At 40.9% G+C, this 13,148-nt stretch overlaps 1 protein-coding gene across 3 annotated transcripts in view; it reads right to left on the reverse strand.

Moving 5' to 3' along the window:
* grid2 (glutamate receptor, ionotropic, delta 2) overlaps nt 1–13,148 on the reverse strand; it is a 438,522-nt gene that overhangs the window by 423,518 nt on the left and 1,856 nt on the right. The window lies entirely within an intron of this gene.

Here is a 13,148-nt window from a genome sequence, read left to right on the forward strand (position 1 = left end):
ATATTATAATAATTTCATAATTGTGCATTTATATTGCAGACAATGATTCTGTTTTGATGAAGACTGATTTTGAATTTTGCCTGAACTTCTGAAATCCTAAATAGATTCATGGTCTATTGGCAGGCAATTTCAATCAGACACTTTGATGTACGAACATTAATGTCAAGAATTGAGTCACTCCCTGTTTTGCTGGGGGATGGGGGGGGTCATTTCAAATGGTTTGGTGTTTGTTTTGATGATGATTAGAGGGTTGACGAGCCTTCAAAACTGTAGGCTTTTGTTGTCTGGAAATTGTAATGCCTCCAGCAGAACTCCTGATGGACTCGTTATGATTCTCATTGAAAGGTAACATTGAAAGGTAAATTAACTTTACGATGTCGATGCAGAAAAAATTGAAGTAATTTAGCAAAATTGCAGTAATTTAGCAAAATTGCAAGCTTGACCTGAACTGCTACAGTACAAATCTCCTTTCTTTGACTGGATTAATTAAACTGAACAAGACATGGATCATTATTCATTTTCTTTCCTTTTAATCATGTAAAAGGGACGAGGTAAGCTGACAAGAAGTAATGTAAATATATGATGACTGATTGCATAACGTTAAGCGAGTCCCCTCTGCCTTGATTAACAATGTTGGCTGATTGTGTGGTTGGTTTGTGCTGCTGTCAAGGATGTAGTAATGGTTTTATGTGCTTTGAAGTAGGATTGTATGAGGTTTTTATCCACACTCTCACAGTGTATTACCCATTTTAGATGGTCAGCAAGCCCACAGTTTGGAGAAGCAGACAAGAGCACCAGAACATGAGCAAAGTGATGTACTGCTGCGGACATGGGCAGCAGAAAGACGTATTTTAGACTCCTAAATGAAAGACCCACCTAAAAAACTAAAATCTGTTTAAGTGTACGCTATATTTAGAATATATTCCGACATGGAACTGAAGTGAAGGTCCTGTGACTTTGAAGAGAACATAGATAACGTTTATTTTCAGTTCAGTTCCCAATCAGAAAGAGCTGTCTGATGGCAAGATAAAGTGGTGGCAATATTCTAAATATAGGTTACACTTAAATGGATATTGATTTTTTTTTAGGCGGGTCTTTCTTTTCGGTGGCTAAAAAACGATTGGCTGCTGCCTCGTCCACAGCAGTATATTGCTTTGCTCTCGTAGCGCTACCCCGCTAGACGGTTATCTACTTAAGGTGATACACTTTTTGTCTTATGTAACAAAGGCCTGCTGTGTCTTGGGATATTATGAAATGGGATTTAGAAATGAAGACAAGCACTTCTCCTCACCGTTAACATGTTATGTGTTTACCTTAGAATCAGCTGCTTAGCAGTCAAACGTTAAGATAATATTAATAACTTAGTGATAACGTTGACGTTACTCAACGTTACCTTTGAGGGACGTTAGTGTAGTTAACATTAAAACAATGTTTGCAGGTTATAACGTATCTGTTTAGCTAACAGATCAATACTGGTACTTAGCTAACGGCAAAGTTAAAAAATCTCTCATCTACTCTATACATATGTGTGGACAGTGACGCCAGCCTTCCTCGCCTCTTTGGTCCTTTCCATAAAGCAATTAGGAGCTGAACAGCTGACAACCAGGTGCTACCAATTAGTGCCGATTGTAAGATGTCACCCTGTGCATTTAGTATGCCCGCAGTTTAACATCATTCTGATAAGAGAAATGCATGTGAGCTCATACGATTACAAACATTCATTTTTTTCTCTGAACCCTCCGGATTAGTTTTTTACATCACAGGGATAAAGGCAGCAAAAAAAGAACAAGTGTGAATGTGTTTCAGATGTTGCAGTGGGTCATAGTGGTGTAGCAGCCGAGGGGTGATCTGTGATCGGTACGGATCACCCCTCACGGTTTGCCACACATACGGGATGCGGATTAATTGCACAGTTGAACCATCACAGTGTGAAATAATGCAACACTGGGAACAACAAATCTGTGTTTTAATTGGCGGGAGGAGAGATAGTAACGATGCACCAGAGCTAACGTGCGGATGCTCCATTCGGTTACATAATGATGCGTTCATGCTCGATTGAGTACACTGTAACAAATTTCTCTGTTAAATAACAGTAAAGTGCTGGCAGCAGAGACGCCAGCTCTTTACTGTTATTCTACAGTACTCATACCGTGAAATGGCATAACAGCATAGTACTGTAAAAGTAGAATACAGTATATTTCTGTATTTTTTCAATCTACAGTATAATACTGGCAGCAGAGATGCCAGCAATGTACTGTAATTCTACAGTATTCATACCGTGAAATACTTAACAGCCTATTACTGTAAAATTATAACACAGTGTTTCTGTATTTTTTTCAATTTACAGTAAAATGCTGGCAGCAGAGACGCCAGCAACATACTATAATTCTACAGTAGTCATACTGTTGAAATATTTCAGTCTATTACAGTAAAAATTAATGCAGAATTTTTCAGTGATTATTTGAAGTAACATTCTGATTAAGGAGTTATATTACTTTAAATTCTCAGTGTTTACTGTATACGGGCAACATTGATAATACAATAACTCAATTTAACAGCTTAGAATATCTAAAATATCAATCTGCAATGCAATTAACATTACAAATTTATTTTTCTGTGGGCAACAGACATCTGCATTATCATGTAAATTATGCAACATAAGCAATAAACGACTTAGAAAGGGTATAAATCAAACAAACTTTTATTTAACAGGACAGTGTCAACATAAATATCGCTAGTGTAAAAAATAATAATAACCAAAATAAAACACTTGGACGACCCAGCTTGTTTGGCAGCGAAACAAGCCAAAGAGATTTTTTAGTAGCAAATTAAAAACTGCCATGTCTGCCTGAAACAATGGCAATACATTTGAATTCCTAAATTGCATGTCAACGACTTGAAAATAATTGAGACATAAGTTTTAAATTAAATAGTTGGGCTGAATACCAAGGTAACTAATACAAAAGAAATAACCTATAAAGAATAATTTGAGATACGTTGATGTTCTCTCAAAAAGTAGTTTCAAATAGTGACAATATCTAAATGTACTGCAATGCATTCTCTACTGTCTGTAAAATATACATCAGTAAGAACATTTCGAAGATATGCATAATCAGCAACATTTGTAAACTATACCATGATTTTTGGGACGTCGGTGAAATAAATAAATTGGAGCATTGTTTATGAGTTGCTACCGGTCGGCAGCAAAAAACTTGATCGGGGCGTCTTTTACACTTACATGAAACGATCTGAACTATGAGTTTTGTGATCTGTTGCACCACTAGTGGGTCCTTTCATGACATTAGATTAACAGCACAGAAAGTGCTGTGCATAATACACCATTTAATAAGCTCTCACATATTTTCATCTCTGATTTAAGAGGTTGAATATTAATGTATGCAAGTTAACATACGTGACTAGCCACAGTAATCTTATATTGTAGGCATGAAAAGCAGTAGCAGCCTGTAATTATTAATGTTAATAAGAGCAAAAGTGGTCAGTTGCTCTAACCGGGGAGAGAATTTTCAAAACATATGCAAATGTCTGCTCTTACTGAACGCTCACACTCAATTTGTCGATTTTCTTTTTCAGACCCGAAAGGGACACGAGATTAAAAGCTGCAATCCAGATGGGCACATGCAGGGATAGCTTAGAGACATGTTGCCAAGTGTGTCAGACAAACAAACGAACCGCGCATTACAATTCAAAGAATGATTACAAAAATGTTTAACACCTGTTAGTCCCGACGCCTGTTTGTGTACTCGCTGACAGCATATCAGACATCAAGGAGGAGGTGGAGACAGGTACAGAGACAGAACAGTGCTCTTCAGAGAATAGAAAGGAGAGAAAAAGATTGCAGGCAGATGCAAAAGAGAAAGAAGGAATGATACAGTGGGAGTGATGCAGGGAAACGGTGAAAAAGAGAATAAAATCAAACAATAAAAGCACGGGAGAAAAGAAGATTTGACCCACAGCAGGCACAGAGAAGTATTTGGGAAATACACTTGGTACTGTGATGGGAGGAAATGAAATGACCAAGATTCAACAGTTGCAAAAGCACATACGCACACATACAGACACCATGGATTTACAATAACACACATGAGCACAGAACAAGTAAAGCTCAATCAAAGCAACTGCAGATTAGCCACAGCAGTGCAATACAGCTGGAGCTATGAGAATGTCGACTTGTGTTATTGTTTTGCTCTGACCGTGTGCCTTTGTGGTCCTCGATAAAGTGGTTTCAAATGAGTTTATAATTTAGCACTTCAATTGTTTTGTCTACAATTGGTAAGCTCAAAGAACCCCTTCAAGAAAAACAAATTATTTGTCCCTCTTTTTTAGAGGAATTGTTTTGAACTGTAAATTTTTATCAGTAAAACCAGAACAGATTTATAAAGCACCATTTCAAAACAAAGAGTTTTGTGCATCAATGTTTTGCGATGCATCTAAGACCGAATATGTTTTCCACGCTTCGAAGATGAACTTCTTCTTTCTGGATACATGAGAAGGGCCGTGGGAGTTTTGTGAAAATAAGAAGCAAAGGTGTGACATAATTTGTCTGGAAAACGCTTTATCACTTCAGCGGTGCTAAGTAAGCAACATTGTGATGTAATGTAATAATGTGATGAATGAAGGCAGTGAAAATATTATACAAATAACAGAAATAAATGTGTTATTATGTTATTATGTATGCATGCACACGTTCTCAGTAGCCTTTGGCATAATGGTCAATAATTATTTTCCATCTTCTATCTTCAGTCGGTCATTTTGTTTAACCAAATAGCATACTTGATGTTAGGCCTTCCACAATAAGTACTTTTATTGGACAACATATTGTCCCAGAAATAACTGCGATAAACAATATTGAATATGTTGACATGCAAATGCATATTCAACTATTATTCCAAATATGATAATATTCCGAATTTAAAATGGCTCATGCAAACATCATATTCTGTTTGGGTTTTCTGAATTCGGCCTTATTCCGAATGGAGCATTTTCCAATCAAGACATGTGGGATATATGTCGATAGTATTTGGATTTTAGGAGCATACTTTGTACATACAGCGCATTCAGAATACGAGTCTCAACAGTGGTTTTTACGGCTCTTTGCGACACACGGCTTCTTTCCTGTTTACGACTCTGTGCACCGAACACAAACGAACTGGCCTACAGTTTGCAAAGCTGGAGTAGAGATGCATCACCGAAAGAAAGCCCACATTTCTGGTCGGAAGGAGAAACACCGACCTTTAAACACCATGAAGAACTTGGATAACAACAGGTTTTGGGATGTGTGCAAATATCACAACGCCAGCCTTTTCAAGAAGGCGGTTGAAGGAATGAAGGAGGGAAGCTGTGTTCAAAAGATCCTTAATAATTAAAACATAAATGAAATTAAACCATACCACCAAAACAATAAACTAAATGGACTCTTGGGGATCTGTTGATTTAAATTTTAAAAATGTAATAATATTATTTAATACTTAAATATAAAAATATAATTATATTGTAATATTTTATCTATTTGTATTTGGCACATCACATAATCTACCAGCCACTCAAAGCCCTTAACAACATGCCAACATTCCCCCATTTACATACACATTCATACACTGATGGCAGAGGTTGCCATACAAGGTGCCAACCTGCTCATCAAGGGTGGTTAGGGGTTCGGTGTCTTGCTCAAAGACACTTGGACACTCACTCTGGGAACGAACCGGGAACCTAAACCTTCTGATTACTAGATGATCGCTCTACATTCTGAGCCATGCTGCCCCGTCGTATGTGTGTGTGGTAGTGCGCCGATTTCTTTTTTGAGCCTATGTGCGGGTAGTTCTTGTGCACCTGTGTGTGTGTGTGTGTGTGTGTGTGTGTGTGTGTGTGTGTATATATAAGCGCACAGGCTTTCATTTATGTGCAGCGTCCACTTTGTAGAACATTGTGCCAATGCTATGCTTTATGTGTTTTACAGTACTGTGAATAGCAGCCTGACCGTGATTGGTTGAAGAGGAAAGGATTCAGAAGAGAGGGAGCAAATAACTCACGTACACATACTGTATATGCATGATGAAACACATCAATTTAGACACACACCCACGCTGGCATGCACCCTTAAAGACAGCGGTCTGGGATGCATGCAAGCGCAGGCAGTATGCACACTCCTTAATGCATGAACATGCTCACACACATGCCTGAGATGCTAACGCAAATTTAAAAAAACATTGTATCCACATTTAGGGCACCCACTGCCCAAGTGAGACACAGCGAAGATTACTGGAAGACTAAAGCAGCATTTGTGTCACTGGAGAGACAGAGGACAAGACCAAAATCAAAGAGGGTAGATGTAAATATTCACTCTACTGCAAGAATGTAGGACATACAGAATGGATAAACACCATCATCTCATATACATGCACACCACTGCACCATTGAAATCTGCATACACATGCACAAAGACATGCATAAAGCTGACAGTCAAGTTAGTCCTTCGTCCTTGACAAGAAAATACTATTTCCCTTCAAACTTTCTCTAAACATAAGCCTGATTACATTGACCTAATGCACACTGAGCATTCTTCCCGAAAGACACTCACTGCATCCAAATGGTAGCATTCTACTGAGTTTCATTGTTTGTTCGGCGTATTTGGATTTTGGTCGTCTCGTGAATAATAATTGCCAAATAGTGTGATTACTTCCTCAGTGTGAGGCAGTGTGATAAGCTAGAGAGCTGTGCGTAGCGTGAAATGTCCCCACTCTGGTTTTGAAAAAAAATCTTAAATACAGATCAACATGCGTGCGTGTCTCATATTCAACATATGGAAGGGATTTCTGGATTCATGCTGTGTTTAATCCGTTAATTTATACAGAAAACTTGTGTCCTAAAACAGGCCTCCAGAGGTTACTGTTGTACTGAAAGCAGCCACTTCGCGACCTATATAACCAGCTAGCTTTTCTCTCTTCCCTAAACCACAATGTTCAGAGTACAGAGCCAGAGCTTAAGCGTGCCCTTACAGAATCTGTGTGTGTGTGCGTGCATATACAGTAGATTGCACGTGCATGCATGCAGAAAGCAGTTAAAGTCAATCTCCACAAAAAGCAAGCTGACACCCGTTTTCTGGTGAACAGCAAAGGTTCTTGTCCTCAGCTGACATTAAGCATGTGTGACTCTGGCGCGTGTCGACGGGATAAACACAAACAATACAATCATCCGGGAACAAGGGCTCTGTTGTACTAGTCCTTCCCGGGCCATCTGGTCTGTTCTACCTGCATCACTGACTGCTGCGGTGAGACGAAGCACCTTCGGCGGGGCAGGGCTGTCTTTCCTGGCCTACATCTGCAGTCGACCTCAGACAAGCAATCATACTTCTTCTCACCGCTACCTGTCAGTCCACCTCAACTTCAGAAACAGACACACACATATTCCCCCTTTCTCTCTGTGGCCTGGTTAAGGGTTCTGCCTCAGTGACCAGGTACAGACGTCAGAGCTGCTGTCTGGCTCTTTCCTTCACAAGACAATGCACTAACGTCCCAGAAACCACACAAACCAGGCACACAGTTTTTGCACCTCTGTGAATCAACACACAGAAATACACATAAAAGCCCAGTGTACATGCACACAGAAACATGAGGTGCTAAATTTACACAGTCAAAGACAGTGTGGACCAGCACATCTGTCAACACATATCCATAAGAAGATGTGAAGCATTTAATACACACTGCTTAGCCCCCTCTCTTCTGGATTGGTGCATAACTGCAGATTAAAATACACATGTGCACGCAGACACACACAAACAGAAGTTGATAGTTCAGAAGAGGAAGCGGTGTTGACAGCTGTGAAACACGTAGACAAAACTAGGCAGGAGGAGCCATTCACACACACACACACACACACACACACACACACACACACACACAGAGATGTTTAGAAATCCTTCTCCATGGAAAAGACCGGAATAGCACCAAAGAGAAAGAAAAACCAGGCCATGCCAGGACAAATCTCCCTCTCATTCTCCCCCTTATTTCCTCACCCCACAAACAATGGAAACCTCTCATTCGGTCTTTCAACTCTTTCCATCTAAATGATATAAATCCTGTTTTTCAGAGCCCCCCCACACACACACACACACATGTGCACACACTGCATAGATCCAATAATCTCTCTGTCCATCCCTCACTCTCTTCCTCATCACCTTAACTGAACTGGCTGTCCAAAGGATAACAACTTTTATTCTCTCTCTTTTTCCCTTTCATCTGAATGACACGGGTCTCCCAAACAGTGGCTTACCTTGTCCACAAAAGGAAGGACACTGAGAATTTAAAGTCCAGAGACTAAAAATGTATAACAAACATGAAAGGAAATAAGACTGTCAAACATAGTTGATATTATAATTCAATTGTGCGTCGACAGACACTTTTTGCAGATAACCGCATTTTCTCGGGCATTCTTGTTTCGTGGGCCTCTCAAGACTAACAACATATTTCTGCTCTAAAGAACATCTACAGTTTGGAATGTGAATCTGTGTCATTCAAAATGAATTCGATATCATCTGAGCGTCCAAGTTGTGGGTCACAATGTGCATGCTAGACAACAGCAGTTGACAGTTGGAGCTGTAATGAATGGATCTCAGTGGACCAGACAGTCATTTGTCTGATGTTACACTAAACGGCCCACTTTTGGGACCATGTATGCTAGTTTTTGGTGGTAAACTTAGACAAATGAGTCTTGACGAGTTAACATATACCAGGGGTCTTCAAAGTTTTTCAGGCCAAAGACCCCCAAACTGATCGAGATGGAACAGGGACCCCTATATATATTGTATAAAATTGTGTTTTATATTAAACTGGGCCTAGTGCCATGTATAAACATACCTCTTTATTGTGCATTCAATACTAATATAATACACAGGTTCATATATTCATGTTTTTATTTTAAACATGTGCAAGGTACAGTGAGTAGGGTGGCTGTGCCACTGCCATTTATAAACATAGCATGTCAGCTGATACCAATGCCAATATCAACATTGTCTGTCAATTGTATGATAATCATGCACACAAGCTATTCAAATTGACGTTTTTATTTTAAACATAAATGTGGAAACGAAAAATGAGTGATGGCCTATTAGTGCCACTGCCATGCATAAAGATACCTGTTATCTTGCGTACAAAACTGAACTCTTAAAATAATGGACAGATTCATGTTTTTTGCTCATAACAATGTCCATTGATTGCACAAGGATTCGTGGGTGAAGTAAATGTCGTTGTTTTTTCTTTTTTTTTTCCACAACGGTATCTTCTTTTCAAATAATATTGCAGCGTGCATCCTTGTGTCTGGGATCTTAGTCAGCTGGGGACTGAATAGGCTCTCGGTCAATCACGGAGAACCTGACAGAGCCAGCATGTAACATGCGGCCTCGTGATTGGCACAGCAGCGATAGGGGCGGGTCCTCCTCTTTGTGTGCAGGAGGCTTGGAGGGACAGATCCAGGCTAGTCTCGCGCTGTGAGGGAACCGGTGCCCAGCTTGAGAGAGCTCCTGTGTGTCGCTGAATGTGTGCATTTCTGACTGAAAGATAACATCTTCTGCCTCCATTTATCCATTCGCTACAATATGTTGTAGCAGTACCTCTGCAGACCCCCTAGGGGTCGCGGACCCCCTGTTGAAGACCTCTGACCTACACAAACACAGTATATATGCACCGCGGTCTATTTTTCTGCAGAGCATTAAGGCTTGAATAATCTTGAATAAAGCATCTCATTTCACTAATGACCACAAAGGTAACAGTCTGTTGGACCAAATCCCTCGGGAATCGAGTTGTTCTGTGGTTTCTTCTAAAATCTGCTTCGCTCTTGGTATTCCTACATTACCACAGCAAGAAGTACTGCACTTGTGTTGCACAGATGCTTTTATAAACAAGTTGACAGTAAAGAATCCAATTCATCAATGACTCAAACTAAAACCTTGGCTCGACGTTCTTTTGTTCAAAATACTTACAAAATGGTAAAAACCCAGCAATGACTGATTCACATATGAAGCGTCCTCTAATGTGCCTATTCACACCGTGTCCTCTTTCAGATTTGATGATGCATCGCAAGGTAAACGAAGCCCACTGGGTCTCCTATAACTTCAGGTATAACACTGTAGATATCAGGGGAACTCCTACTTCCTCTTCATCCAAGTATTTCTACTCACCTAGCCAGGAGCAACAAAAAGAGATAAAGACCATAAGCACATGGGTTTCTATAATATGTGTAGGTACAGGTTAAAGGCATTGTGTCACATGTAGTCGTCTAATATTCTTTTCAATAGTTCATGACCTTTACATTTTTAAATGTGTAAACAAGTACGATGTCATTAATCTGTACAGCCAGGACAAATCAAATATACTGCTTCTCAGTGATTAGTGTTGGAATAGTGCGCGAGAGAAGTGTGCCAGTGTACAACCCATGATTTGAGCCAGGCTCATTCGTTAGCTTCTTCCCCTCATCCAGGCAGCATGGTTAGCCAGTGGATGCACTATGACACACTGCATGGCTAAAAAGCAGACCAACCTCGAAGTGAGGCCTTAATCTGGCTGCATAAATCACTGCAAACTGTCTGAGCGTAACTAATCACGAACACACACAACCGCACGTACTTCCACACACTCTCTTTAACACACACGTGCAGAATCCATACGAGCGGCCCTCATAAAGCAGAGGGACCATTGCCATGCAGCACGCGATGCAGAAAGGGCCGAGAGACAAGCGGACTCCCCTCTTCCTTCTGCATGCTGATCATGAGAGAGACAGACAGAGAGAAAGGGAGAAAGAGAGAGAGAGAGAGAGAGAGAGAGAGAGAGAGAGAGAGAGAGAGATGGACAAGGCGGGGGTGCCAGCTACCCAGCAGCTCAATCACATCTGATGCCTGCACAGTGCGAGATTAAAACATCTGCTGGTCACTGCTCTTAATATTGCAAAAATAAAGGCTGCTCAGCGAGAGGAAGGCACAGGTTTTCAGTACAGACAGCTAAAAAGAGTAGATGACGAAGTCCACCTTCTCTCCATTTCTTCCCCCTGGTTTCTCTTCTTCACTTTCTGTCTTCCATCTTTTCTGTCTTTGATATACATCTCCCTTCGCCTGTCTCACTCTCTCTCTCTTTCTCTCCTTTTCCCATCATTCCATCTTTAGCAACAACAAAGAGATTAAAGAAGGATTACTTCTGACATGTCAATGTGATGTTCCTGCCGGGTACAGTATTTTTTCTTTCTTTCTCATGCAGTCCTAAGTCAATATGATGTGCGCACACACACACACACACACACACACAGAAAGAAAGAGAGAGATGGACAATTCAGCATTGCAAGAGTGGGATACACATTATTCTCTTCATGCAAAATGCAAAATGATGACGTGCAGCAACTAGTGTGGCTTATTGCTCCTTGAAACAATACCACCTTATGTGTGAAAACAATGCGAGCAAATCACAATACTCCTTCCTCTACTTGTTTCCACTGCATCCTCCATACCCAGGTTTATCTGCTGTTTCCAAGGTCGGCTGAAGAAGTGAGGATAAGGAGGGATGGAGTGTGAGAGAGAGGCTGAATGAGAAAAAAATAAGTATTGTTTCGGGGTGGGGGGGAGGGGTAATCCTTTGTTGTGATGCAAAGTACTTGTGTCTAGCTGGGAAATGAACTATTGATTAGAAATAAGGTGGAAGGTAGAGAGTGAGAGGGTGAAAAGGAAATGACTGAAATCACACCAACTAACAGCCCACACCGATCCTTTGTCCTCTCCACACGTACATGCACATATGCTTGCTAAGGCAGGGGGAGAAGCTGCTCACATGGAGTTGTAACTAAACAGTAATAAATTCAGTCAACCAATAAACTACACACTGCTTTCACTGTCTTTTCTACTAATTGGAAACCACTCACTGGCCTGGTTTGCATTACAGGGTCAAGGAGGAATAGCCGAGTTTTGTCATTATCCATGTCACTAAATTTGTTCCTCAAACATATATCTGGGGTTTGTATGGATTATGTTGCAAACTGGACGTGATTTGAGAGCTTCTACTATTGTAGAAGCTCTCATGGCTTTACTGCCTAGTTTTACCTACTGATTGTTGTAATACAGTGCACTACAATACATATATATGTATCTTTATGTTTACCCTTCTCGTTGTATATAAATAAGTAACCCTGAAACAGTTCCAGTAGATGACAAGAACCTCAGTGCAGTTTGCCTACATAGCTGAAGATCCCCGTCTTAGTCTCCGTAAGCCTAGAATGCCAAATCACTAACACTCCTATCTGGAGAAACTAACAGTCCGTGAGCTGGTTAAATTTAAGTGTCTTGCTGTGAGACACTTGCAGAACACGTGGCCACTGCTGAGATCAAACCATCCATTCACAGGGTGATCTGCCTCACCAGTGGATTATACTGCCACCCCTGTAGGGCCGGCACCACAGCCTACAATCCTGCATGTAAGAGGAGACTGCAAATGAATGACTTTACTAATACTCCATCCGCCTTCCTACTGTACTGCACTGAAATGTCTGTATAACCTAATATGGATATGTTAAAACAAAACTTCATGACAGGAAGCCAAAACTATTTACAGGCATCATCTGTAATGTTTGGTTTCAGGAGGTTTCAACCTGGTACCACCTGCATTTCCACGGTCTGCAAATGACACAATACACAGTCACTCTGTACTTGATCTGTGTGAAACCTCGCTCATTTGGCCACGCTGCTGTTGGAAGTCGGATATGAAGCATCAGCTTGGTCTACAGGCCAGAGAAGACCTCCAACTGATCCAGCTTGGCAAACCCTGTTGAGGTGGTAAACTGGCCTGGGGTCTGCTCTGGAAATCAGCTGGCCAGGCCCTAAATGGATCCAACAGGCCAGTACTCTCCCCCTGGCAGCATAATGCAGTGGTTGAAATTGGCGGCTTATAACGTGTAAACGTGTGTTTGAGTGTGGATGTGTGTGTTAAAATATGGATGTGATCTTGGCCATGTGCATGACGCTGTCAAAAAACAGTTCAAGGTGGACAGGTGCTTATCTTTCTGCTGGTGTGCTTGTGTTAGGTCATCACTCTCACTCATGCACCTACACAGTGCTCTCTCTCTCTCTCTCTCTCTCTCTCTCTCTCTCTCTCTCTCTCTCT

The sequence above is a fragment of the Anarrhichthys ocellatus genome, unplaced genomic scaffold (genome assembly GCF_004355925.1).
Source record: "Anarrhichthys ocellatus isolate YVR2014 unplaced genomic scaffold, GSC_Weel_1.0 scaffold17, whole genome shotgun sequence".
Classification (NCBI taxonomy): domain Eukaryota; kingdom Metazoa; phylum Chordata; class Actinopteri; order Perciformes; family Anarhichadidae; genus Anarrhichthys; species Anarrhichthys ocellatus.